General features: G+C 43.6%; 1 long non-coding RNA gene across 1 annotated transcript in view; it reads right to left on the bottom strand.

The window, feature by feature from the left end:
* Positions 1 to 7691: 7691 nt before the first annotated feature.
* Positions 7692 to 27573, bottom strand: part of LOC309861331 — a 31117-nt gene continuing 11235 nt past the window's right edge. Inside the window, exons 2-3 of the long non-coding RNA XR_014309873.1 lie at positions 22587 to 22682; positions 7692 to 8352 (exon numbers count right to left, since the gene is read on the bottom strand). This is a non-coding gene — a long non-coding RNA (uncharacterized lncRNA). The remainder of the gene's footprint in view (positions 8353 to 22586; positions 22683 to 27573) is intronic.

Genomic DNA, 27573 nt, shown 5'->3' on the forward strand with positions numbered 1-27573 from the left:
TCTGGTAAGTGAAGGCTATCCGTCATTCACACATGTGCATCAAACATTACTCAAAATAGTTGGGAGTTCTCCCTGAAGGTGGGAACAGAGGAGTGGCACTGGAAAAGAGGGGGGGGGGGAGCGAGTCGCTGTAGTTGTCTCTAGCAGCTGGCTAGAAAGCAGACACACTTGAGTCAGGAATAGGATGTCTGAAGGTTGGGGGAGTTGCAGGTACGAGGCTTATGCGCCTCGTGAATTTCCCAGGAGACTGCCAGTGGCATGTATGGCCTTGATTAATTCTTCTCAGACTCTCTTGGATTCACTCCTTAAATGGTTGGTTATAGCACTTCCCCAAGACCACGCATTGGTTCAACTGTCCCCGGAGATCACTGCCATGGTCATTTCATCCACCTAGTAATATCTGCAGCAGCCTCCCCCTAAAACCAAAACATGCATTTAGGAATAGGCTTAGAGGATTTTATGTTTTCACATCCTGAGCTTTAACAAAAGGAAGAGGGGACAGGGTTGGGAGGAAGGAGAAGCCAGTGCAGGGAGACTGGCCCTGATTTTACTTATCATGACTTCCTCAGCAACTGGCAGGGCAGAGATGCGCAGTAAGTGTTTGCTGATAAGTAACTAAAGGGATGAATACATGAATGATACCAGGCATATTTCTGCTCAACATTGGTGACGTCACTGCCAGCACCCGCTAGCTTCCCTAAGTAACTCATTTGTAGCCATATTTCGCCTGGATTCTCCCCCAGATTCTGAAGTCACTGCATCTCTGAGCAGATGACAATGGGAAGGATTTGTGGATGACATCTCAGTTACAAAAAAGCATATGCTTTTGCGTGGATACGGTTAATAGAATTACGGTTAATAGAATTACGTCAGGAGTTGGGATTTGAATATGCATGCTTTATTAAGGACGTGCTGTGCTTTGTAAGTGATAATCAGCTAATGGTGAGTATTTCACAGAGTTGAAGTAGAGTGGGTTTGAAAAAGAGGGAGTGGCTCACCATGTTTGATTGAGGGGATCAGGGGTGGCTTCCTGGAGGAGATGGTATTTAAGCTGAGAATCAGATGCATCAAAGGAGACAGCCATGAGAGGATGGGGAGCCCGCGTGCACAGTGGCCACAGCATGGAAAGAAAGCAGTGTCGTGGGATGTAGGAAGGAGTGTATGAAAGATGAGTCTGCAGAGGCAGGAAAGGTGTGACCAGGTGGGTCCTACAAAGCCAGGGAAGGGTCTTGGCTTTTGTGTTCGCGCACAGTGAAGAAGTCTGTAAGGGAAAGTAGGGGATTAAGCAGGGGAGTGGAACTGATGTGATTTAAGAGAAAAACACTTGCTGCATTTGAGGAATAAGCTGAAAAGAACGAGAGAGGGACCAGGGAGACCATGAAGGAGGCTCCTGGCGGAAGTCCAGACCAGCCAGCGCAGGGACTCCTGCTAGACTGGAAGCAGAGAGGGCGGGGAGAGTCTCAGCAGGAGAGTAGGCAGGACCTCCTTTAGATTAGAGCAACAGGAAAAAGCAGAATCAAGGATTGGATTTTTGGCCTGAGCAGCTGGGTGAATACTGGGGCCACTTACAGAAGTAAGGGAAACCAGGGCTGGCGTGATCGGGTTTGTTTCGTTCTGCGTTGTCAGAAACGGGGTAGGGAGTGGATCGAGCGTTCGGTCTCAGTTTCATTAATTACGAAATGCCTATTCCGCATTGGGGAGGAACTCCACGCAGGGCATTAGGGATGCAGACGGGCTGAAATTCTAGAGAGGAAGGGCAGAGCATGTCCCTGCAAGGGGGCATCATGGTACTGCTGTGCCGCATCTCATGACTCACAGGGCACCTGACTCCTCAATTTCCCAGCAATCTTATGAGGTCGTTATTATTTCTCGTTGAACTGATTAATAACCACATTTCGCTTGTGTATCTCCTTAGAGTTGCTACAACACTTCCCCACAGGCTGTCTCTGCCCCCATTTTGCTCCTTTCAAGGCCACAAGGAAACAGAAAGACGTGGGCGATGGCGGCCAAGAGCGCAGGAATCTCACCTGTTGAAACATACACCTGCAGAAGCACACAGAAGATGACATAAGCTTTGTACACCTGGGCTTGTGGGGCTGTTCAAAAGCAGTTCAAATTTTTGTTATGTACATAAGAGCCCTCTGCTGTTCAGACTGGGTTTATCCATCTGCTGAGATTTTTTTTTTTTTTTTAAGATTTTATTTATTTGTCAGAGAGAGAGCGCGCACAAGCAGGGGGAGTCGGGGAGAGAAGCAGGCGGAATTTGATCCCAGAATGCTGGGATCATGACCTGAGCTGAAGGCAGTGAAGCCACCCAGGTGCCCCTATCCATTGGCTGAGATTTTTTTTCAGCTGATTGCAGCAAAGTTCTCTTTTTTATCAAATGTTCTTGGGCTAGAAATCCCACAGGCGGACCATCAACGCTTTTTGGCATGGATTAATTAATCATCACCGATAATAGCTCCATATTAGAGAACCTGACAGTTTAAGGTTCAAGAAAAGAAACATTGAACGAGAAACAAAGCGCTTTTATGTTTGAAACCGACCTTCAGTAATGGGATAGTTTAAAAATTGTTGTGAAATCTTGTCATATTTCCCCGTATGCCGTACCCATTCATGGAGACAAGCGCAGCTGAACGGCTCCTACAAGGAGGTAGAGGCATAAAAGGGAGGGGACTGAACTGGTCCTTAATGACACAGCGGTGGCCCAAACAAGCGTGAGGATGGAGCGAATCCCCCGAAACCGAGAGAATCCTAGCCGGTAGAGCGGGGACATAAAGCTGGAGGACTGTCCCAGCACGGTTGGCTGCGGCTCTTCAGCACCTGCCACGTGAGGACCCCAGAAGGCTCACTAAGTGGTTGGTGAGCTGCATGAGCGGGGGTGAGCTTTAAAGGAGGCTTTGGAAGGCGAGTGTAGGGTGTTCAGAGGAGGGAAGGAGCAGGACAAAGGATGGCCACGTAGGCGGCTCTTCCGAACATCATGAAAGAAAATCACCAGGGCTGGTGACTTTTGGCAAAGCTGGTGATCACGGAAAGGAGAAAACAGAATAAAATGGAGAGGAAGGAAGGAAAAGAGAGAAGAGACGTCTGGGGGAACGGAGGCAACCCTACATGAACTACGACACGGAAGATCTGGAAAAGAAGTTCCATTTTTATTGATAATAAAACAACCACCAAAGTATTTTGTACTTCTCAGGCCTGCCTCTATACACTCCGTCTCCTTACGGCTAATGCCAACTGGCTTACAGACCCGGGCTCACCCCGGCCCCTCGGCTTAGGACCCACGCTAACCGTGGACGAGAGATATCTGAGTGGCAGCTGAGAGCAGTACACAACACGGGGGTATCTGAAAATGCGTGAGAGCACTTTTGGCAGGTGCAATGACTGACATTTGGGGGCGGGAACCAGGGATGCCAGGCATCCTGCAATATTCGGGAAAGTTCCACACAATGCAGGATCGATCCACCCATAACCCAGTAGACCATCACTGAGGAACCTTACTGCCATCTGTCCCCTGGTCCCAGCTTGATAAACAGGCATCTGCTGTGTTCTCTATACTATTTCTAACAAGACTGGATACAACCAGAGACCCCTGAACACAAGACTCCAAACGCCAAATTCCTGCAGGAAAGCCCTCGGTATTCTTCCTCCGATGCTCAGATCACCACCTTCTGTCCCCGTGTTTTGAGAACTTACAGAGCGCCCAGCACTGTAGCCGCAGTTGGCAACCGAGAAAGGCAGAGAAAGAGCCCCAGACTTCCTCCCTGCCTCTCAAGAATTTCACAAGCCACTGAGGAATAAAAGGCTGGCCCTCCTTAGACCAGACTGGATTTACGTACATCAGATTATAAACCAGCACTAAGTGCTCCATACAAGCCAGAAGGACTGGAGTTTCAGAGAAACTACCTAAACAGGAGGGAAGAATAGATACACCCTCATCAGGTATTTCCCAGAGCGGGTTCCTTGGAGCAGTGATTCAGTGAAATAGCAAATATCGTGACTGGAGGGAAAAGGTGCTGGGGTCAAATAAGTTTGGCAATTGCCGAAATTAATCAGGTTTCTTTACTCCAGGGCATCTTAGATCGTCTGATAGCTGAGAACTATTGTAATTCTCTGCGAGTGGGTTCTACTCTTCAGCATTTGCTTGGTTTACTTGAACATGGCACACACACTTTCTTTCTTTTTTTTAAATAGCAGGTTTCACGGTTGCATGGTATGTACTTGGGAAAGACCATTGGAATCAGAGTCCCAGCTATGGGAAGGCGAGTGCGGGAAAGCTGGGAATGTGCATGAAATAGTGAGATGAATGGCACCGCGGGAGGTCAGGGGAAAGCTAGACAGGAAATGAGTAATGTTTAGACGCTTACATCAGACCATCTAGGTTCAAGGACCACCTCTCCCACCTACGGGCCACATGAACTTGAACAGGACCTTTTGCTCACATGTGACACATAGATAAACTGTTGTTAGGATGGGGTCTAGTAATACAATAAATATAAAGCACTTAGGGCAGTTCCTGGCACAAAGTGATGTTATTGTCCACGAACATTACAGAGCTGGAGGCCAGACGGTGAAGGGTCTTTAAGTCGAATGGAGCAGCGTAAGTGCTACGTGATAGATGGAGTCCCAAAAAAGTTTATCTTTTTGTACAGCTGACCTTCAAACAACACAGGTATGAACTGCACAGGTCCACTTATACACAGATTTTTTTTCGATAAATAACAAAATAGTACTATGAAAGTGTTCTCTTCCTTAGGATTTTCTGAATGACCATCTCTTCCCTCTGGCTTACTTTATTGGAGGAAAACAGTATATAACCAGAGACTGCACAAAATATGTGTCAGTCAACTGTTTTTGCTATCCATGGGTCTTTTGGTCAACATTAGGCTATTAGTTGTTACATCTCAGGGGAGTCAAAAGTTATACTGGATGGGAGTACCTGGGTGGCCTCATAGTTGGACGTCTGACTCTTAGTTTCTGCTCAGGTCATGCATGATCTCAGGGTTGCAAGATCCAACCGAGAGCCAAACCCCACTCTGGGCTCCACACTATACAAGAAGTCTGCCCGAGAGTCTCTCCCTCTGCCCGCCCCCCTCCACACTCATGAAATTTCTCTCACATAAATGTTTACCCCTCCCCCCAAAAAAACCTTATACTGGATTTTCAACTGTGCAGGGGATCGGTACCCCTAACCCTGCATTGGTCATAGGGGTGCCTGGGTGGCTCAGTTGGTTAAGCATCTGACTCTTGATTTCAGCTCAGGCCCTGATCTCAGAGTCATGGGATCGAGTCCCCACATCAGGCTCCTGCACTTAGCAGAATCTACTTCTCTCCATCACCTTCTGTCCCTCCTGCTCATGCTCACTCTCTTTCTCTCTCTCAATTAAATAAATAAATCTTTTTTTAAAGAGGTAGATTCTAGGGGCCCCTGGGTGGCTCAGTGGGTTAAGACGCTGCCTTCGGCTCAGGTCGTGATCTCAGGGTCTTGGGATCAAGTCCTGCATCGGGCTCTCTGCTCAGCAGGGAGCCTGCTTCCCTCTCTCTCTCTCTGCCTGCCTCTCCATCTACTTGGGATTTCTCTCTGTCAAATAAATAAATAAAATCTTAAAAAAAAAAAAGAGGTAGATTCTATATTTTTCTATGACAAAATATTTCATTCAAAACAAAGGATATATGTAGGCATGTGTATGTATGTAGTCGATGCCCCTTAAGGACCCATGACCCAGCTAAAGGAACTGACCATCACCGATGCACTACAAACCCTCGTAGTCCCCTCCCCCACCGGTCTCCTTCCCTTCCCCCCAGAGGGAAGCACCAGGCTGATTCGGGCACTTGTGTTTCTAGGATTTACTTCCTAGTGGGCCCACATGTGTGTGTTCCTCTACATACGCCAGGTGGTCTGCTGCTTTCTGAACATTATCTAGATGCAATCAGACTGTGCTGCTTTTTCTGCGTCTAACGTTTCTTATTCGACTTTATATTCCAGAGATTCACTCATGGTGAGGCCTTGGCTCTAGTTCATTCATTTTCACGGATCTTTAGCGCCATATTCCCTGACCACATTCCATACTTTTCTATCCATTCTCTGGTTAGTGAACATTTAGAGTGATTCCTTTTTTTTTTTCCAGCTCTAACAAAAATGCTGCCAAGGGCATGTCACCTGTCACACCCATGCAAGAGATAGTAGATGGCAGTATACCTCCAGCTTTTCGAGGACCTACCAAATTGTTTTCTGAAATGATCAAATTCACTGGCCCCCAATTTACATATCCAAATTCCCTTCTTCACATCACTTACCCTGGAAACTTTGGAGCGATAAGTACTGACCTAGCAAAAGCTATGATAAGGAAGATCTGTTCACCAGTGACAGAGAAACCCCAAGACAACTAAAATGGGTAAGAGAGCAGAGGACATCGGGGCACCTGGGTGGCTCAGTTGGTTGTGTCTGACTCTTGATCTCAGCCCTGGTCTTGATCTCAGGGTCGTGAGTTCAAGCGCTGCATTGGGCTCCACACTGGGCATAGAGCTTACTTAAAAAAAAAAAAAAAAAAAGGTGCAGAAGACATCAACAGGTGCATCCCTGCACAGACCTGTGGACCTAGCAAGGAACAGGTTTCTTTCGGGGAAGAACCCCTACGGTCTCTCTTATGTATGAGTTGGTATCCACCAATATGTTCATGAACCTTAGAATGGACCTAGAAGTCTGCATGGCTTACAGAAAATCAAATACAGGGGCACCTGGGTGGCTCAGTGGGTTAAAGCCTCTGCCTTTAGCTCAGGTCATGATCCCAGGGTCCTGGGATCGAGCCCCGCATCAGGCTCTCTGCTCAGCAGGGAGTCTGCTTCCCTTCTCTCTCTCTGCCTGCCTCTCTTCCTACTTGTGATCTCTCTCTCTCTCTCTGTGTGTCAAATAAATAAATAAAATCTCCAGAAAAATCAAATACATAGTTAAAAACTCAAATTCTAACGTATGTCCCCAGCTCTGCTAAAAGACTCTGGCCCCGGGGCACCTGGGTGGCTCAGTGGGTTAAGCCGCTGCCTTCAGCTCGGGTCATGATCTCAGGGTCCTGGGATCGAGCCCCGTATTGGGCTCTCTGCTCAGCAGGGAGCCTGTTTCCTCCTCTCTCTCTCTCTCTCTCTGCCTCTCTGCCTACTTCTGATCTCTCTCTGTCGAATAAATAAATAAAATCTTAAAAAAAAAAAAAAGACTCTGGCCCCAGGCAAGGTCCTTTGCATCTTCGAACCTCACCCTCCTCGAGCATAAATCGGGCATCACTATCTAGACAGCAGAATTACTATGTGGCATAATTAATGGTAAAGGGCTCTTGGCACCTATAAAGCCAGATATAAATGTTGAATGGTGCTGTTAAGTAAGAACAGGTTATGCACACATTAGGTGGAAGCAGGTTGAACACGATTAATGGTGCTTCCCAGCTAGTCTGAATCTCAACTAAATTTTAAACTGCTTGGTTTTGGGATGTCTGGGTGGCTCTATCTGTTAAGCATCTGCCTTTGGCTCAGGTCATGATCCCAGGGTCGAGCCCAGACAACAACCCCTGACGATGGGTGCCCTGCTCAGCGGGGCTTCCGTGCCTCCCTCTCTCTTTCTGGCTCCCCCTGCCTGTGCTCGCTCGCTCTCTCTGTGTCAAATAAATAAATAAGATCTTTTTTTTTTTTTAATGGACATATCCTTTTTCTTTTTTTAAATATTTGTATTTATTTATTTGACAGACAGAGATCACAAGTACACAGAGAGGCAGGCAGAGAGAGAGGCAGAGAGGGAGGAGGAAGCAGACTCTCTGCTGAGCAGAGAGCCTGATGCGGGGCTCGATCCCAGGACCCTGAGATCATGACCTGAGCCGAAGGCAGCAGCCTTAAACCACTGAGCCACCCAGGTGCCCCTAAATAAGATCTCTTAAAAAATAAATAAAAATAAACTGGTTGGTTTTATATCAACAGGACTTTTCCCAAACCATGGGTTTCCTTTGCCTTCTGCAGAACTAAACAGGAAAACCCCGGGGGAGGCAAGCCAGTTTCCCGAGAGGTCACACGTCTCCATTCAAGCCTGGCCATCTTCCCCTGCTCCCACTCCCCACGGCACCACCCGCCCTGCACAAAGGCCGTGGCTTCATCTTCATCACTGGGAGCCCAAACACAGACGGCTGGTGCAAGTAGCTGTTCTCACGCAGCCTCACTGGCATGTTTGGAGCAGCAGCGAGCCTCTCATTTGCGAACTGCGGAGCAAACACGAATCCCGAGGGATGCGATTACAGGACCTTCTCTCCCACAGGCACGAGGACGGCTGGACCATGAGGTCTGCTGCAGCAGGGGTTGGTCTATCCAAAAGCAAATCTAAACAGCAAAACATCAGTAAAGGAATAGATCAATAGAACGTGTTATATCCGTAGGATAAAATTCCCTACAGCCACGGAAAGACAGTATTAATTAGCTTGGGGAGGGGGCTGGCCAGCTCTCAGAAATATAATGTAGAGTGGAAAAAAATACTTTCCCCCCCTGTGGAGAATGCAACTTTTTATTTTATTTTATTTTTTCAGTGTTCCAAGATTCATTGTTTATGCACCACACCTAGTGCTCCGTGCAACTTTTAAATTTCCTGACAGGTGATTATGGATTTTCAGGTGTTTGAGAAACCAATGGAAACAAATCACAGTCATTAGTTGCTTAGACTGTTTTATCTGAAGACAAGAGCCTATGGCAGCTGATCCACGAGGGTCACACCTTTGTAAGCTCTGTAGTAAAAAGCGAGGGCCAGGATCCAGCCCGAGGCCTCCCAGCTCTGGCACCAAGTCCTCTCCACCGGTCCTAGGTGCCTGGCCCACTGTGTGCGAAGCCTTGACCCAGTCCCGGGGCAGCGGGCTTGTTGAGGAGTCCAATCAGTTGATGTCCTGCCCTGATACGTAGGACCACACCAGCAAGGCCCCGGTAACACCCGCACGTGATGGGTGCTCTTCTGCAGGGGTGCGGCCGGCCTTTAGCTACAGCATCTTCTGGAAGGAACTCTGCCCCTGGGTCCTAAGCCTCCATTTCTCTGCTCTATTGAGGAGACCTCCTTGAGGTCTGCCTGACCAGCCAGAGGCCATGGAACCAGGAATAGGGCAGAGACATTTCTCACTGAAACTGTGGTTAAGCAAAAAAAGGAGGAGGAGGAGGGGGAGGAAGGGGAGGACAATGAGAAGGAGGAGGAGGAGGGGGTAAAGGGGAGGAGGAGAAGGAAGAAGAAGAGGAGAGTAGAACTTAGACAGGTGTGGAAACAGGAAGCCAAAAACCGAGATGACGGAAGGAAAGTCTGAAGAACCAGCAGGTCCCAAAGCTTACAATTCTACTAAGCCTTCACCCATCCATCTCTCCACTCATTCATTCATTCCCTCATGCACTCATTCCTTCTACAATTATGTCAGGTGCTGAACTACATGCTGGGGACACTATGGAGAACTTCGCAACACCCCTAGTCCTAGAGATGCTCATATGCTAGCAGAGGTGATGGACATCAAGCAGCCCCTTTTGTGAGATAAGGTCACATGGTGGTAAGGGTTACCAAGAAAAATAATCTGAACAAGGGGGATAAAGAAAGCTTGGAGTGTGAGGCAGGCTCCTTCAGTGTGGGTGGTCGGGGAAGGCCTCTGAGAAGGTGACATCACTGCTTGGATAAAGAAGGAGAACGTTTCAGGCAAAGGGAACAGCAAGTGCAAAGGTCCTGAGGCAGGACCGTGGTAAGGGATGCTAAGAAATTAGTGTTGTGGCCCACAGGGAGCAGGAAAAGTGGTAGAAAATAAAAAGAAATAGCAAAGCTTAGGCCATAGAGCCTTTGTCAGCTAAAGAACAGGAATTTTCAGATTCTTTTGTTTGTATGTGAGATGGTAATCCACTGAATAGTTTTAAGCAGTGGAATAACACCAATTTTTTTTTTATATTTTATTTTCTTTATTTGTCAGAGAGGGGGGAGAGAGCACAGGCAGGGAGAGTGGCAAACAGAGGGAGAAGCAGGCTCCCTGCTAAGCAAGGAGCCCAACGTGGGACTTGATCCTAGGACCCTGGGATCATGACCTGAGCCGGAGGTAGCCGCTTAACTGACTGAGCCACCCAGATGCCCCCCAACTTTTTTTTAATGTACCACTAGCATGACCACACTCAGGCCAGCTCTCCTCACCCTGGAGTCCCAGAGCCAGAGATCTCTGAAGGGAACTCCTGCCAGCTTCAGATTCTCTACCCCTGCTTTCCATTCCAGCTGTTTGCCCTGGTTTCCTCGTGTGTTGACTCACACTTCCTGCCCCCAAACCCTGCCCGCTCCAGCTCAGACAACCGTTCTGCCTCATATCTGTCAATCTGGGACCCAGGCGGGCCACAGCAAGGAAGTCACAAAAGGTACATTTGCATCTCACCTGCATCAGTAGAGCAAAAAGGGGGCGGTAGCTATTAAAAAACAAATATTTGGAGTAGGAAGCACTCAAGCAAAAAGAGAAGAGAAAATTATCCAAACACAACTAAATAAAGATTTCGCCATGGGCCCCGTTGCCGAGGTACAGACATTTACAGCAGGTGTTTACTTCTGCTCAGGACTCTTTGCCACTCTGAAGCCTTCCAGCAAGGCTTCTGGCCCTTAGGGAAAGAGCCTCACCCAACGCTTTGTAGATGGGGAGCTTGAGATGCAGGGAGGTGAGAAACTCACCAAGGTCACAAGGCTGCCAAGTGGGGGCTCAGCTCCATCCCGGGCTCGTGACAACCAACCAAAGCTTCTCTCTGTAAAGATTTATGAAAGGCTGGGTGGTAATAAAATCCGCTTGGGCCACCCTTCCCCCTAGTGCAAATTAAGTAACTGATTTGAGGAACAGAAACCCGGTTGAGATTTGCCCACCTACAAACAATGCCGAGGAGAAAGTTGAATGCCGAAAATAGAAGGAAATACAGGAAGAAGATAGCCTCTCATGGGACCGAGAGCATTAATTCTACTCTGAATAATGGAGAGGTTGCCTGTGAGAAGTCATGTCTTCAAACTGAGCAAGGCTGAAGTCTGATGCAAGCCTCTCCAAGTTTCCATAAGATCACCGATAGTCGTAGAGTTCGGTAGTTTGCAAAACGCTGACGTCCGCGTCATTCTCTCATTTGCTCTTTGCGACGACCCTGACAGCAGCTGGAAGTCAGTATCGTCATATCCCCATTCTACAAACGAGGAGACTGAGGCTTAGCACAATTAAATGACTTCCGCAAATCAAGCAAAAGAGCCTTCGACCTTAGGCTGCTGAATTCCTTTGACAAGGTACAGGGGAAGGAAGGAAGGAAGGATCTCATTTTGCAGACTTCCCAGATACCCATTGCCCAACACAGCACTGGAAGACACAGATGGGAGACTCTTTTCCTGTGGTGTCCCTCCCACATTCATCAGCCTGGTTTCTTGTTGAGAAAGATGTCGGCCCAGCTTTGTTTAAGCAGAGATTCACTTGTCAAAAGAATCCGTTGTGGGGGTCACCAGAAAGCAAATGCTCAGGGGAAGATGGCCAGAACTTCATTTCTTCATACAATACGTATTAATGAAGTGTTTACCAAAGCTGAGTTTTAGGGAGACCATGGCAAACTAGGTGCAGATAGCTCTGGGCCTTGGGAAGCTGAAGTTATAACTTAAGTCATACATGACAAACCTAGGTTATCTATGACAAATGTCAAGCAGGTCATTTGCATCACCAACATGGCTGCCTTAGTCTGATTAAGCTGCTATAGCAAAATACAATTTTTTGAGTGTCTCATAAACAGTAGAAACTTATTTCTTATACTTGGAGAGGCTGGGAGGTCCAAGATCAAGGTGCTGGCGGATTCAGTGTCTGGTGAGAACCCGTTTCCTGGTTGACAGGCAGCCATCTTCTTGCTGGGTCCTCATGTGGCAGAAGGGGCAAGGCAGCTCTCTGGGGCCTCTTTTATAAAGGCAGTAATTTCTATGATCTAATAATGCCCCCAAGCCCCATCTTCTAATACCACCACCTCGAGGATTACGACTTCAACATAGGAATTTTAGGAGACATGACTATTCAGACTATAGCAATAACTCAGATACCCCTGGTCCGCCCTGGCTCTTGGAGGGCTCAGAATTAATCAACAAAAGGAAGCACCTTCCTCCTCTCTGTTACTTCCACTTACCTGCAAAATCATCTCCCACTAAGTGAGCATCCAATCGAAGCAGAGAAAATGATAGTCCTGGGTGATTCCCATCACTGCTACTCACATTCCACTGCTCAGAACTAATCACATGACTGTACCTGGACAACGTCCTTGACTGGGCAGCCACCGTCTGCACTATGGAACAAGGATCATGAATTTTTGGTGGCCGAATACTCACTTCTGCTGCAGCCAGAAAGGAGGCTGACCATACCAGTAATCATAACACTTAATGAAAACAACTCAGGGAAGTTAGATACAAAGACACGGAAAGAGATGGAGAAAAGTATGCCAAATGCATATTAACACTATTCATTTCACAGCAAGTAAAATTTGAAATGAAGAGGGCTAAAAGGAATATATCATAATTACAAAAGTACGACCTACCAAATATATCACAAACCTTTATGTACCAAAAGTCTTTGCCTCAAAATGCATAAAGCAAACCTTGATAGAAATGTAAGCCGACACCGAGGAGTTCTCACAATGGTGACAATTTTTTAAATTAAGTTTTTATTTTAATTCCAGTATAGTTAACATACAGTGTTATATTAATTCCAGGTGTACAATAGAGTGATTCAGCAATTCCACACATCACCCAGTGCTCATCAGGACAAGTGCACTCCTTGATCCCTGCCACCTGTTTCACCCATCCCCCCCCCCACCGCCCCTCTAGTGACCACCAGTTTGTTCTCTAGAGTGAAGAGTCTATTTCTTGGCTAGAATCTCTGTTTATTTTTCTTTGCTCATTTGTTTTGTTTCTCAAACTCCACATGTGAGTGAAATCATATGGTATTTGTCTTTCTCCAACAGACTTATCTCATAGCCACAGTGGAAAACAGTGTGGAGTGAAACTACTATTACATACACTTCAACTAATTGGAATTGGAATTTAAATAAAAACTTGAAACAACAACAACAACAAAAAATAAAATTTTTTAAATCTTAAGAAAACAGCATGGAGATGCCTCAAAAAGTTAAAAATAGAACCACCCTACGATCCAGTAATCACAGTACTGGGTATTTACCCAAAGAATATGAAAACATTAATTCAAAAGGACATTTGAACCTCACGGGGCACAGGGGTGGCTCAGTGAGTTAAAGCCTCTGTCTTTGGCTTGGGTCACGATCTCAGGGTCCTGGGATCAAGCCCTGCACTGGGTTCCCTGCTTGGCAAGGAGGCTGCTTCCTCCTCTCTCTCTGCCTGCCTCTCTGCCTACTTGTGATCTCTGTCTGTCAAATAAATAAATAAAATCTTTAAAAAAACCAAACAAACAAACAAAAAGGATATATGAACCTCTATGCTTGTAACAACATTATTTACCATAGCCAAACTAGGGAAGCAGCCCAAGCGCCCACTCATCGATGAAGAGATATGGGAGAGGTGAGATAGATAGATATATATAATAACATGTTGTTTATATATAGAGATAAAGAAAATGTGAAATATATATATATATGATGTTGATTATATATAATAATGTTATATTGTATCTATACTATATGTAATAATAATGTTATATATAATGTGGATATATATAAATGTTGATTATATAAGAGGTGAGATTATATATATAAAATATTATTCAACCATAAAAAAGAATGAAATCTTGCCATTTGCAACAACATGGACAGAGCTAGAAAGTATAATGCTAAGGGAAGTAAGTCATAAGTAGTGACTTTAAACAAGCTCTCAGAAATTGGCTGATCACAGAAATATCACAGAAAGGAATAAGGCTCCAGAAGTCCTGGCTAATAAAATGGACAATTATGACCTAATAGATATATGGAGAGAAATAACTTTGCATCCAACACAGATTATACACTGTTTCCAACTCTCATGAGACATTCTCCTGGTGTATTAGGTCACAAAGGCACTCACAGAAGGAAAGCTCTAACAGTACATACTCATGAGGTATAATGGAATAACACTGCAAAATAAGAACAAGAGGGTAACCAACAAAAATCTATTCTCTTGGGTATTTTACATGACTCATGAGTCATAGGCTTGAAAGAAACCAAAACCAGAAATGACAAGCTGTTTAGAACCACATTAGGAGGGGTACCTGGGTGGCTCAGTGGGTTAAAGCCTCTGCCTTCAGCTCAGGTCATGATTCCACGGTCCTGGGATCGAGCCCTGCATCGGGCTCTCTGCTGAGCAGAGAGCCTGCTTCCTCCTCTCTCTCTCTCTGCCTCTCTGCCTACTTGTGATCTGTCTGTCAAATAAATAAATAAAATCTTAAAAAAAAAAAAAGAACCGCATTAGGAGCACTGCATACATATCAAAGCCCATGGACTATCCTGAGTCAGCATTCAGAAAAGTAGATCACCTTAAATGCTTAGGGTGGAAAACCAGAAGGGTTAAAAATATATGAGTCAACCAAGCTTTCAACTCAAGAAGCTGAGCACAGAGATGGGAAGGGGGAGAGAGAAAATAAATCTAAAGAAAGTTGAAGGGAGAAATCAAGGAAGATAAAAGTAGAAATTAATAAAAATAGAACACAAAAAGGGTTAGGGTTAGGGTTAGGGTTAGGGTTAATGATGGTTAGGGTTAGGGTTAGGGTTAATGATGAGTTAAACTGGTTCTTTGAATGGACTGGTCAAAGACAAATCTTTGTCATATCTGTCAAAAGAAAGAAAAAGGACAAAATCTTAAGTCAAAAATTGTAAGAATGGAAATTACAAGATTATAAAAATTGTAAGAACCTTTATGGCAAGCCTTTTGAAAATCAGTAGATGAAGTGACTAATTCCCTAGGAGAATATTTAATGAATCTTTATAGATTCATTCAAGGAAAAGTAGGAAACTTGAATAGTACCTTAACCATAAGAGGGGGGCCTGGGTGACTCAGTCAGTTAAGCATCTGACTCTTGATCTCAGCTCAGGTCTTGATCTGAGGGTTGGGAGTGCAAGCCCCATGTTGGGCTCCACACTGGGTGTGGAGCCTACTTAAATATAAATAAATAAATAAATAAATAGATAAATAAATAAGCATCAGGTCCAGAGGGCTTTTCAGAAGGCAGATTCTACCAGACCTTTAGTGAAAAGCTAATTCTATATAAACTATCTCAGAGCCTAGAAAAAAACATAAAGCCTAAATCATTTTATGGTTTCAATATAATACAGAACCCTGGTACATGCTTTTGTCTCTTTCTATCTCTCTATCCAAACACATATGTGTACATTTACTTAAAAACAAAGATGCAAAATTCCATATTCTTTTCTTTGCATTAACAGAAGCAGTCTCATTTGCCCTTTACAGTTCCATGAGCCCTATTGTGGCCTCACAATGACGAGGTGAGATCAGGTCAAGTATTGTCATCTCAACTCTGAGAATGAGAACCCCGAGGGTCATAGAATTTTCAGATTTTCCTAAAGACACACAGCTAGAAAGCCATGATGGGGAACAGATCCCAGGTTTTCTTATTCTTAATCAAATTCAATTAGGAATAAGGAATCAGACTGTAAAAACAATACAGTTGACCCTTGAACGACATGGGTTTGAACTGCATGGGTCCACTTATACACAGATTTTTTTTTATAAATATAATATAGTACTTTAAGTGCACTTTCTTAGGATTTCCTCCAGCTTGCTTTATTGGAAGGATGCAGTATATAATTCATATAATACAAACTACATGTTACTCCCCTGTTTATGTCCTCAGTCAGGCTTCTGGCCAACAATGGGCCATGAGTAGTTAAGTTTGGAGGGAGTCAAAAGCTATGCATGGATTTGTGTGGGGGTCAGCACCTCTAACCCCCAAGTTGTAGGGCCAACTGTATATTTCATTGCTACCAGTGACTGACCCTGACCAGATCACCATCCCTCTGAGCAAGCAAAGTCAGAGCTCTGGGAGCTGACTGGGGTGAGGATGGGGGTCGGGGGGAGGCACTGCACAGTGAGGAAGGAAGACAGAAGGAAGAGAGAGAGCACTGAAGATGCACTTCTCAGGGCGTCTGGATGCCACCTGGATGTCATCTGATGCCCTGGATGCCACCTGATAGACGGGGCTGGCCAACACTCAGGTTTGTGCCCATGATATTCCAGGTACTCTTCTGAACCTCTATGTCCCCTCGTAGATCCTCATAACAGCTCTCACAAGGAAGCTCCTGGGTGGCTCAGTTGGTTAAGTGTCTGCCCTTGGCTCAAATCATGATCCCAGGGTCCTGGGTTCGAGCCCCGTGTGGGGTTCCTTGCTCAGTGGGAAGTCTGCTTGTCCCTCTCCCTCTGCCCCTTCCCCACTTGTGCACGTGAGTGCCTGTGCACTCTCTCTACATATATCAAGTAAATAAATCTTAAAAAAAGAAAACCTCTCATGAGGTTGGCACTATTACTATTACCCTTATTTTACAGACGACAAATGTCCCTCAATTTATAGGTTTAATAGGTGGTAGTGTCAGGATTTGAACCCAGGAAGCCTGGCTTCAGAGTCTTTGCTTAGATCACTACATTACAGTGTCTTTAAGCCAGTCCCTGGTTCTGGGAGTGAGAGTAGAAACCAACTTTTCACAGGTGAGTTTTAGATATAAAAACAATACCACTGAAAGAAAAAAGCCTCCATTTGCTCACTCAATTTTTTCGACATTGCATGAGACCAGGAGAAAAAAAGTTTCTCACAGACACACACACACACACACACACACACACACACACGCATGCACCCACATGATCTGCTTAGAAATATCCATTTTTATTAAGTATCTATTTCGCTACTTCCTAAAATTAGACTTAACCCAAAAAAAGAAAGGAAGAAATGTTCTCCTTGGTCTTTTTCCTTCAGTCTGTAGACCTATACCCTAAGAGTCCTTCTCAATAGAACTGTAAGAGAATCAGAAAAAAAAAAATATGATTGCCAAGTTAAGAATCAAGATAGGGACCATAAAGAAGGGTTATTCTAAAGAATTACCTACATAATTATAATTCATTGCTCTCAACTTTTTTATCTGCCACTACACTTGCTTTTTTATGTCAGAGGTCCTTGTTCCCTTTCTTGGCCCTTCATCCTGTTCTAGACCTTTCTACCTACCCCAGAGAAAGTGTGTTAGCACTTTGGTTTGGTCCAGCTTTTCCTGAAGCACATAGGACTGCAGAATTAGTTGGTCTGTGTTTATGTGGACCTGCTGGAGATAATCCAAACAGAGTTACTTTACTTTGCACAACCTGTTCCTTTATCCTAGGATACCTGTCCCAACCCAACTACATCCTCTGCTTCCTTTAGGACCTGGTTCACCTCTTCCAAGAAGCCCTCCCTGATGATGCCATCACATATGCTCCAGCAAAACCTATAAAACTCATCCAGAACAGTAGCTTCTTTAGTCCTTCCCCTTTTGCTAATTTTTTTTAAACTTGTCAGACCCTCACGTGAAATTATGAACTCTATGAGGGTAGGGATTTTGTGCTATTCAGAGCTGGGTCTCCACTGCCTTTAGATTAGGAAATAAATTAGTATTTCAAGTTTAACAATTTGTTGTGAAAATTGAAGATCAGCACCCTCAAGATATGAAAAATCCGTTATAGGAGCATCTTGGTGATGTGGTTCAGTCCCTTAAGTGGCTGCCTTCAGCTCAGGTCATGATCCCAGGGTCCTGGGATCAAGCCCCAAGTTAGGCTCTCTGCTCAGCAGGGAGCCTGTTTCTCCCTCTCTCTCTCTACCTGCCACTCCCCCTGCTTGTGCTCTTTCTCTCTCTGTCAAATAAATAATTAAAATCTTAAAAAAAGAAAAATACACTATAGTCTTTTTTACACACGGGCTTTAAAGTTTTAAAGTTCCATAAATCTTAAACTTTAAATAGAGGCACCTTGGAAACAATTTATAATGCTTCTAATAGGGACATTATAAATAATGTTTATTAGAAAAATAATAAAACAAAACAATGGCCTTTATCATTAGCAGTATATCTGGACACTTCCCTAGAAGTTTGGTATAAAAGCCCATAAACTATCTCAATAAATCAGAATGCAGACAGGGATTGGGACAGCTACCGTTCTTTAAGTACTACTATTTCTTTACCGAAGTAGTGATCAGAGAAAAATACCCAAGGAAATAGGTTAAAAAGAAAAATCTTTGAATTTAGAGTTTGCATGGGGGGAAGGGGAAAAAGAGGGAGTTATGAATAATTCTGATAGATGGTTGGAAGAAAGATCCGGTATTAAATCTTACCCAGGCTAGGCCGGCAATAATGTCACTTTGCAAAAGAAGTCCATGAAAATGTCACAGATAAGAAGTACAAAATGTGTCAATCTGGATAGTAACATACATTAAAGATTTACGAAGCGATGTCATTGCATTACAGAATGACAGGAATTATGTCTAGGGGAGACAGATTCTCAGAGTGGCAGGTTCTGTAGAGTACCAAGATAATTTCAAGAAGCTTTAAAGACAAATTGCTGAAAATGATCTGTGAAAAGCAACTCGACTCAAAGGACCAGGGTGGGATGATTTTCCCTGCAGATCACCATCTGATCTGATAGGTCATTTTAAACCATGAAACACTGGAACATTAAAAATACACAATGATAAAGCCACATGCCAGGCACTTGGAGTGGGTCTGTTTATGTAAGAGACACGTGTCACGTACCCCGAACTATTTTCCCAGGGGAAAAACCCGAAGGGATTTGACCTGATCCATCCCAGTTCTTCTTGAAGCTCGTCTAAGCACAGACTTAGAAGACCAACACCCAAGATGAAGGGGGTGGCTACAATCACGAGAGAGCAGAAAGCTGACTGGTGTAGCCTGGCATCAAACTTGGGAGCTGTTCTGCTGCAGGAAGTAGGAGTGAGATGAGGGGTGGGGAGACCTGGGCCCCCACTCAGGCTTTGATCTGATCTCAGGGAGAGATGAATCACTCCTTTGATCTCAAGGGAGAGTCTCTGATCATAAGACATGTTTAAGGAGGGGAATGGGCCTCCCCAAATATAGAAGAGCTGACTCCACAAGCTTCTTGGTGGGCATGAGCAGGCAATGACAATCTGTACTTGATAATAATAATAACAGATTGATGATAAGGATAATAATAATAGTAATTGCCCCTTATCTGGGATATAGGAAAGGTGGGTGAAGTTTTGTGGGAATCATTAATATTCGTAATCCAAAAGGAACAAAAAGGAAATATTTACTTTTTTGAACTTAGAATATGTGAGATTTCCTCTCTCAAAGACTTTAAGTGTGTCTCTAAAAAGTTTGCATCTAAAACAGTGGTCAGCAAATGTTTTATGTAAAGGGTCAGATAATAACTATTTTAGGCCTTCTGAACTATACTGTCCCTACTGAGCTACCCAACTCTCACTGTAACTTGAAAGCTGCCACTGGTGATATGCAAATGAACTGAACTGGTTGTGTTCCAATAAAACTTTATTTATAAAAACCTGTAGTGGGCCTTTCCCAGATCGGGAAACTAAGGCAGGAAGAGGCTGAGTCCCTTGCCTAAGGTCACATAGCTAAACATCATAGAAATGCTATCAGAAGACAGGATTAAAATTCTCCTTTCCCCAGTAACTGCCCAAACTGGTCTGCACACTTTTCCGAGTACCAGTTTTCTCCTCAGAAAGTTTTGATCAGAACACTGCCCTCCCTCCCGACTGTGCAGAGCTCCTGCACTGCTCAAATGCGATTAGGCACTTGAAAGTGCTTCCTAGTGGCACCTGGGTGGCCCAGTGAGTTAAGGCCTCTGCCTTCGGCTCAGGTCATGATCCTAGGGTCCTGGGATGGAGCCCCGCATTGGGCTCTCTGCTCAGCAGGGAGCCTGCTTCCCCCTCTTTCTCTCTGCCTGCCTCTCTGCCTACTTGTGATCTCTCTCTCTGTGTGAAACAAATAAAAAATCTTTAAAAAAAAAAGTGCTTCCTACCTTCTGTTTACCTCCACAAAATGTTAGTTATTATCAATCTTCCATTATCTAGCAAAAATATAGAGAGGTATCAACTAGGAAGCACCAGGGTATAAAGACACACACACCAATAGGCTTGCTACCTTTTTCAAATATACAAATCAGCAAGCAAAATAGGAAATGAAGTACGTACACTAGAACTAACATTCACAGATGAACAATGGGACCTATCAGCCCTCCACGATCCAGACAACCATAAAACCTGCCTTTTCACTGCCCTGGGCTCTATCACAACTTTTCACCTATATGAATTAATTTGATACTAGCAATTGTTTTTGCAGACTAGAAATCTAGGATTTAAAGGACCAAATTCACCTGCTTAAGGTCATATTACAAATCAGTTCCCTGGACTCTTTCCAATGACTCATAATAATAAGGTAGCTCAGTGGGAGAGAAAGAGTATGGCAAAGCAGAAATAGGTTTCTTATTTTACTTTCATAGTGTCTTTTAAATGCTTAAGGGTGCCTCATTTATTTATATTACTTGGAACTGAATTGTCAATACTCAACAAATTTTGGGTAACTAAAGCATATCTCTTTCATTATAAAAACTATACATCTCAATCTTCCTTCAGTCAATATTTACTTCCTTTCATATCAATATTCACATTTGTTATAGTGCCCTCTTAGTCCAGATTTCAGCCACCCCCACCTTGCAGGGCAATAGTGATTATTATAAAAGAATATCAATTCTGGACCAGGCCATGAGGAGTCATAAACATAGAAGATTCTATACTGGATCAATTTGGGTATTTTCAATCACTGAGAACAGAAAACCCAACTCAACTGGCTTAAACAATAAGGAAATGGATTGGCCTTCAAAACCCCAAGACCAGGAGTAGTATGGGCTTCAGGACTGGTTTCATCCAGCAGATTCAGTTCAACTGTTCTTGGACAATCTTGGTTCTGCTTACCACCCAATGGCAGCTTCCTATTCAGGCGGGTATCAATATGGTTGCAGGCATCCCATTAAGAAGATACTACTATCTTTTCTAGCTCTCTGGAGCATGAGAAACTTTTCCCTCAAAATCCCCCAGAACCCATCATTGTGCATCTGATTAGATCAAAATGTGTCTGATGCCAATATACAAACCAGCCTTTGAGGTCAGAGGAATGTCCTATGTGGCTCAGGTCTGAGTTTCTGAACAAATCAAGAAAGGTTACATTATTAAACTTGGCTTGGATAAAGCATGGGGTACATCTGGAGCTGGGATTAATCTTCTAAGCCTCATTGTTGTTAAATAATAGAGGGGTGAAATAGATTAGGGAAAACATTTGTCATTGTCCTTGGTTGAGCAAGCTCTGAACCTTCTTCTTATGTTTGGGATAAAAATCTGGATTTATTTCCCCAGATTATAAATCCTGGTGGAAAGCAGACTCTACTTCCCACAACTGAAACTGAAAAACAGATCTATGACTCCCCAGGTGCTTTTGCAGCTAGGATGTGGGCAAGTGACCCAGGCTTGACGAGCTTAATGCCCCCCTTCACCCAAAGCCACCCTTAGAAAATCAGGAAAAAGTGGCCCAAGTAGAATCAGAATGGTCTGTCTTGCAGGGATCTTCCACCATGGCTAATTGACCACAGAATCTCTAAGACCAAAATCATAAGGAGCTCACTCAGGTCTGAGGAAGAGAGGTACGATCTGAGTACTACAACAGAGATTCTCAAATCCTGGGCTTGAATAAATTCACAGACGCAGAACCTCTTGAATGAAGGAAATACCAAAAACTCTTGCTGAAGAATACAGCAAAAAGATCACAAATATGTATTGTAAATCTTCATCCTGATCTTCCTCCAAAACAGATACCGTCATTAATCAGGACAGATGTGTGCCACCGAAAAGGAAATACCTAGATCTTTGGAGGATTCATGGAAACTGGTCTATGACTAATGCTAATTCCCGCGGACCCAGAAGGCCACTGTTGTACTCCAGTCAGAGAGGAAATTTACAGGGAAAAAGGTAGTAAAATGAGTTTTGACTTAAGTTTACCTTCAAAAGGCTCAAGGAGCCTCCAGACCTGTGTTTATGTCCTCAGTTCGTGAAAGTGTAAATAGAAGGGACACACAAAAGGAAGAGCAAATCCCCACATCAGCTCTCTACCCAATGAAGTAAGAGCCGTTAAGGTAGGAATGGCCTGATGTAAGCCCATGGTGCTCTCCTTACGTTAAACAGCACATCACGACTGACAGCACAGATCTCGTAGAATTTCAAACTTTAAAAGACTGAGACATCCAGAGGTGATGACTGCTACCACATTCCCATTCAACTCTCTAGTTCGGCCGGTGAAGAAAACCAGACGGGTCTTGGAGAATGACAATGGATCATCATAAACTTAACCAGTTACATCTGCTGTTCCAGGTGCCTTCAGTGGACGAAAGCAAATATACAAAGCCCCTGGGACATGGTAGGCACCTGTGGGTTTGCCAAAGGCATGTTTTCTCTGCCCAACACTAAGAACACCAAAAGCAAGTTGTTCATTTGTTTTTCTGTTTGCTTTACCTGGCAAAGCCAACAGTTACACCTCTACGGTCTTACCTGAGACTTGCTCCCTGTCCAGTGCTCTGCCTGGGTTTGGTCCATGGGCCCTGGGTCGGTCATCTCACAGGATCTCAAGCTGAGAGACTCCAGGAGCTGAGGGAGCAGACATGCGGGCGGCCTGGGTAAGAAAGTTCATCTCAAAGGCTGGAAGGTAAGTCTCACCAAGTTGCAGTGGATTTGGGGCAGAAATGGGAGAGCGTTTCCGACAACCCAGGGCACGTAGGGCTCTCTGTCTCCAAAATGAGTGGGAGGCTGCTGTCCCTTGCATGTCCTGTCACGAGGAATCAGACGCAATGTTTGTGCGCTTCTACAGGATTCCAGAGCTGCATAATCAATTTACATGCACCACCGACCCCAAGAGGGACCCAACTGACTCTGAACTTTGAGAACGAGAAAGCCCAGGGCTGCTCCCAGCTGCAGGACAAGCAACACTCAGCTGTTTAACACTTGTGATTTGGGGGATCCAGTAAGGGCTGAGTGTCCCCCGCACACTGGGTTGCAGCAGAACCCACGGCAGGTGCCGAGAGGAGAACCCAAATAAAAGACCCGATGGTTCCAGGGAAACTCAAGACCTCTCGGCAAATAACGAACCTTTAGAGAACCAGCTCTTGGGGTCCTGTTCTGGGCAGATGCTTAACCTACTGAGTCACCCTGGTGTCCCCCTTTCTAATCTCCCAACTGATAAATGTAGTCACATATGTACAGAATTTTAAATAAATGCATACATGTGATCTATGTATTTTAAGAATTTTTTTAAAGATTTTATTTATTTGACAGAGATCACAAGTAGGCAGAGAGGCAGGCAGAGAGAGAGGAGGAAGCAGGCTCACCACAGAGCAGAGAGTCTGACTCGGGGCTCGATCCCAGGACCCTGGGATCATGACCTGAGCCGAAGGCAGAGGCTCTAACCCACTGAGCCACCCAGGGGCCCCACGACTTATTTTTTTTTTCCCTACTTTTGCTTGTCTCCCCGCCTGCTTTCACCTGCTTTAAGGCTACCCCTTCCCCACTGTGATGTCACATGTGCCAACCCCTGGGTATCCACCTGTCCACATTTTCTGCATGCTTATACAATCATAAACACACACTCACACACATAGGATGTCAATCTATTGTATGGGAGTCAATCTTGCCCACTCAACAGCCATACTTTTGCTTCCTTCCTCTCCCTTGAGGCTTCCTTGCTGACAATTTATTTGCTCACATGTGGGCAAATATCTGTTGGACTGAAGGAAAGGCACCCATATTTTAGCCAACAAATCTTGGTTTGGTTTTAAAAAGACAATTCCGTTCTTCTTTTACTTTGTTTAGGGATGAACATGTAGCTCAGTTCTGGTCCGTAAGAAGTAAGGAGGGGCATCTGGGTGGCTCAGTGGGTTAAAGCCTCTACCTTCGGCTCAGGTCATGATCCAGGGTCCTGGGATCGAGCCCCGCATTGGGCTCTCTGCTCAGCAGGGAGCCTGCTTCCCTCTCTCTCTCTGCCTGCCTCTCTGCCTACTTGTGATTTCTGTCTGTCAAATAAACAAATAAAAATCTTAAAAAAAAAAAAAAAAAGAAGAAGAAGAAGAAGTAAGGAGAACTCTGGAATAGATTACTTTCTTTATATGAGGGAAGGTAGTATGATTGCTGGATTCCACAGTGGGCTCACCTGAGATTCATGGGCCTGAAGACTAATTGAGAATCAAATATGTCCATTAAAATACCAGCGGATTTTGTTTTTTCTCCAAAATTGACAAGTGTAAGCTAAAATATATACGGAAAGGCAAAGGAACTAGAATAGTCAAGATAAACTTGAATAAAAAAATTGGAGGACGTACACTTCTGGATTTCAAAACTTTAAGTATAAGTATTAGTAATCAAGTGTGGTATTGATCAAAGGAATAGAATTATGATTTCAGAAATACAATCCTACATATGCAGCCATTTAATTCTTGACAAAGGTGCCAATGCAACTCAATAGGGGAAAGAAAGCTTTACAGTAAATGGGGACAAAGGAACTTTTTTAAAAAATGAAATTTGAACCCTATCTTACATATTAATTTAAAATGGACCATAGACTCAATATGAGCACTAAAACTTCAAATAAATCTTCCAAAAGGAAACATGAAGAATATCTTCATGATTTCAAGGCAGGCAAAAGTTTCTTAGGCAGAATACAAAGAACCACAAAAGAAAAAATTAACAAATTTCACTCCATAAAAATTGAAAACTTCTAGAAACTTCTAATCATGAGGTAGTAACAAGGTCCAGGATTACCCTTCCACCATAAAACAAACAAACAAACAAAAACAGAAAACTGGAAAACATATGGGAAACAAAACAAGAACGGTAATAATACTAATATACTAATATAAACCACAATATATTGTGGGTTTATGTAACATATGTAGAAGTAAAATATAAAACAGCACAAGGATGGGAGAGGACACAGGTTAAAAGTAAAAAGATGGGGGGGCTCCTGGGGGGCTCAGAGGGTTAGGCCTCTGCTCAGGTCATGATCTCAGGGTCCTGGGATTGAGCCCCTCTTCCCTCAGGCTCTCTGCTCAGCAGGGAGCCTGCTTCCCCCTTTCTCTCTGCTTGCCTCTCTGCCTACTTGTGATCTCTGTCTGTCAAATAATAAATAAAACCTTAAAAAAAAAAAGTAAAAGGATGGAAAATATATGTCATGCAAATACAAACCCTAAGACCAGAGAGGTTATATCAATATCAGATGAAACAGATTTCAGGGTAAGGTCTATTACCAGACAAAAAAGGAAATTTTCCTAAGGAAACAGGTCAATTCATCAAGGGAAAATAATAACCCTAAATTTGCACTAACTGAATAACAAAGATCCAAAACACATGAAAGAAACTACTGACAGAACTGAAAAGAGAAATAGAAGGGGCACCAGGGTGGCTCAGTTGGATGAGTGACCAACCCTTGATTTAGGCTCAGGTCATGATCTCAGGGTCTTGACATTGAGCCCCATGTCAGGCTCTGCCTTGGCCATGGAGCCTGCTTAAGATTCTCTCTCTCCCTCTGCCTCTGCCCCTGCCCCCACTGCACTGGTGCTTACTCATGTACTCTCCCTCTCTCAAAATAAGTAAATAAATAAATAAATAAATAAAGATAAAATACATTTTTGAAAAAGAAAAGAGAAATAGACAAATCCATAATCACAGGAAAAGATACCAAATCTCCTCTCTCAGTGACCAAGAATAAGTAAACAGAAAATGAAGAGATAAATACTTAAACAATACTATCAACCACCCGGACCCAATTGACATTGATAGAACACTCCATTCAACAACAGCAGAATAAACATTATTTTTAAGTGTACATGGAACAATCATCCAGCTAGACCATAGGCTGAGGAATAAGACAAGTCTCAAAAAAGTCAAAAGGACTGAAATCACACAAAGTCTGATCTCTGGCTACAGTGGAATAAAATTATAAATGAATAACAGAAAGATTTTTTTAAAGATATTTAAAATACTTTTTAGACTTAAAGTTATTTTTTAAATAATACATTTCTAAATAAATGTGGGATAAAAGAAGAAATCATAAAGGAAATTGCAAGATATTTCGAAGTAAATGGAAATGAAAAGCACAACATATTAAGTTTTGAGAGGGAAATTTAAGGTGTAAAATGCTTAAATTACAAAAGAAAAAAAACACCTCAAATTGGTGATCTAGACCTCCAAACTTAAGAAACTAGAAAAGTAAATTAAATACAAAGCAAGCAGAAGGAATAAAATAAATAAGGTAATAGTGAAAATTAATGAATCAGAAAGCATACACAAAGTAGGATCAATCAGGGGGCGCCTGGGTGGCTCAGTGGGTTAAAGCCTCTGCCTTCAGCTCAGGTCATGATCCCGGGGTCCTGGGATCGAGCTCCACATCAGGCTCTCTGCTCAGCTGGGAGCCTGCTTCCTCCCCTTTTCTCCCTGCCTCTCTGCCTCCTTGTGATCTCTGTCTGTCAAATAAATAAATAAATAAATAAAATCTTTAAAATTAAAAAAAAAATAAAATAAAATCAAAAGTTGGGGGAGCCTGGGTGGCTCAGTGGATTAAGCCTCTGCCTTGGGTTCAGGTTATGATCTCAGGGTCCTGGGATCAAGTCCCGCATTGGGCTCTCTGCTTAGCAGGGAGCCTACTTCTCCCTCTCTCTCTACCTATCTCTCTGCCTACTTGTGATCTCTCTCTGTATGTCAAATAACTAAATAAAATCTTAAAAATAAATAAATAAAAATAAAATCAAAAGTTGTTTCTTTGAAAACATCAACAAAACAAACTTCTAACTACACTGAATAAGAAAATTTTAAAAAGAACATACAAATTACCAACATCAGGAATGAAAAAGGAGACATCACTACAGACATTAAAAGGACAATAAGAGGGTTGCCTGGGTGGCTCAGTCGGTTAAGTGTCTGCCTTTGGCTCAGGTCATGATCCTAGAGCCCTGGGATCAAGCCCTCCATCAGCCTGCTCTCCCTCTGTCCCTTCCCCTGCTTGTTCTCTCCCTCTCTGTCAAATAAATAAATAAAATCTTTAAAAAAATTTTTTTAAATTTAAAAATAAAAGGGCAATAAGAGACTAGCATAAAAAACCGTATGACAGTAAGTTATCAACCTTTAAGCAGACAGATTTCTCAAAAGATACTAATTATCAAAACTGACCCAACAAGTAGAAAGAACATTTGAAAAGCTCTGTATCAATTTAAAAAATTAGGTTATGAATATAAAACCTTCTTATAAAGAAAGCATTAGGCCCAGATGGGTTCACTGGTGAATTCTAACAAAATCTTAATGAAGACATAATACGGATTCTACACAAACTCAGAAAATGGAGAAAGAAGGAAACTGCTCTCAACTCATTTGATGAAGACAGGCTCCTCAGACATTAGAACCAGTACAAGGGAAACTACAGACCAGTATCACTCATAAACATAGAAGGAAATATTCTTGACAGAATCTCTACAAATTGAATTCAGCTCAGGGCATG

Source organism: Mustela nivalis (genome assembly GCF_964662115.1).
Source record: "Mustela nivalis genome assembly, chromosome: 1".
Lineage (NCBI taxonomy): Eukaryota > Metazoa > Chordata > Mammalia > Carnivora > Mustelidae > Mustela > Mustela nivalis.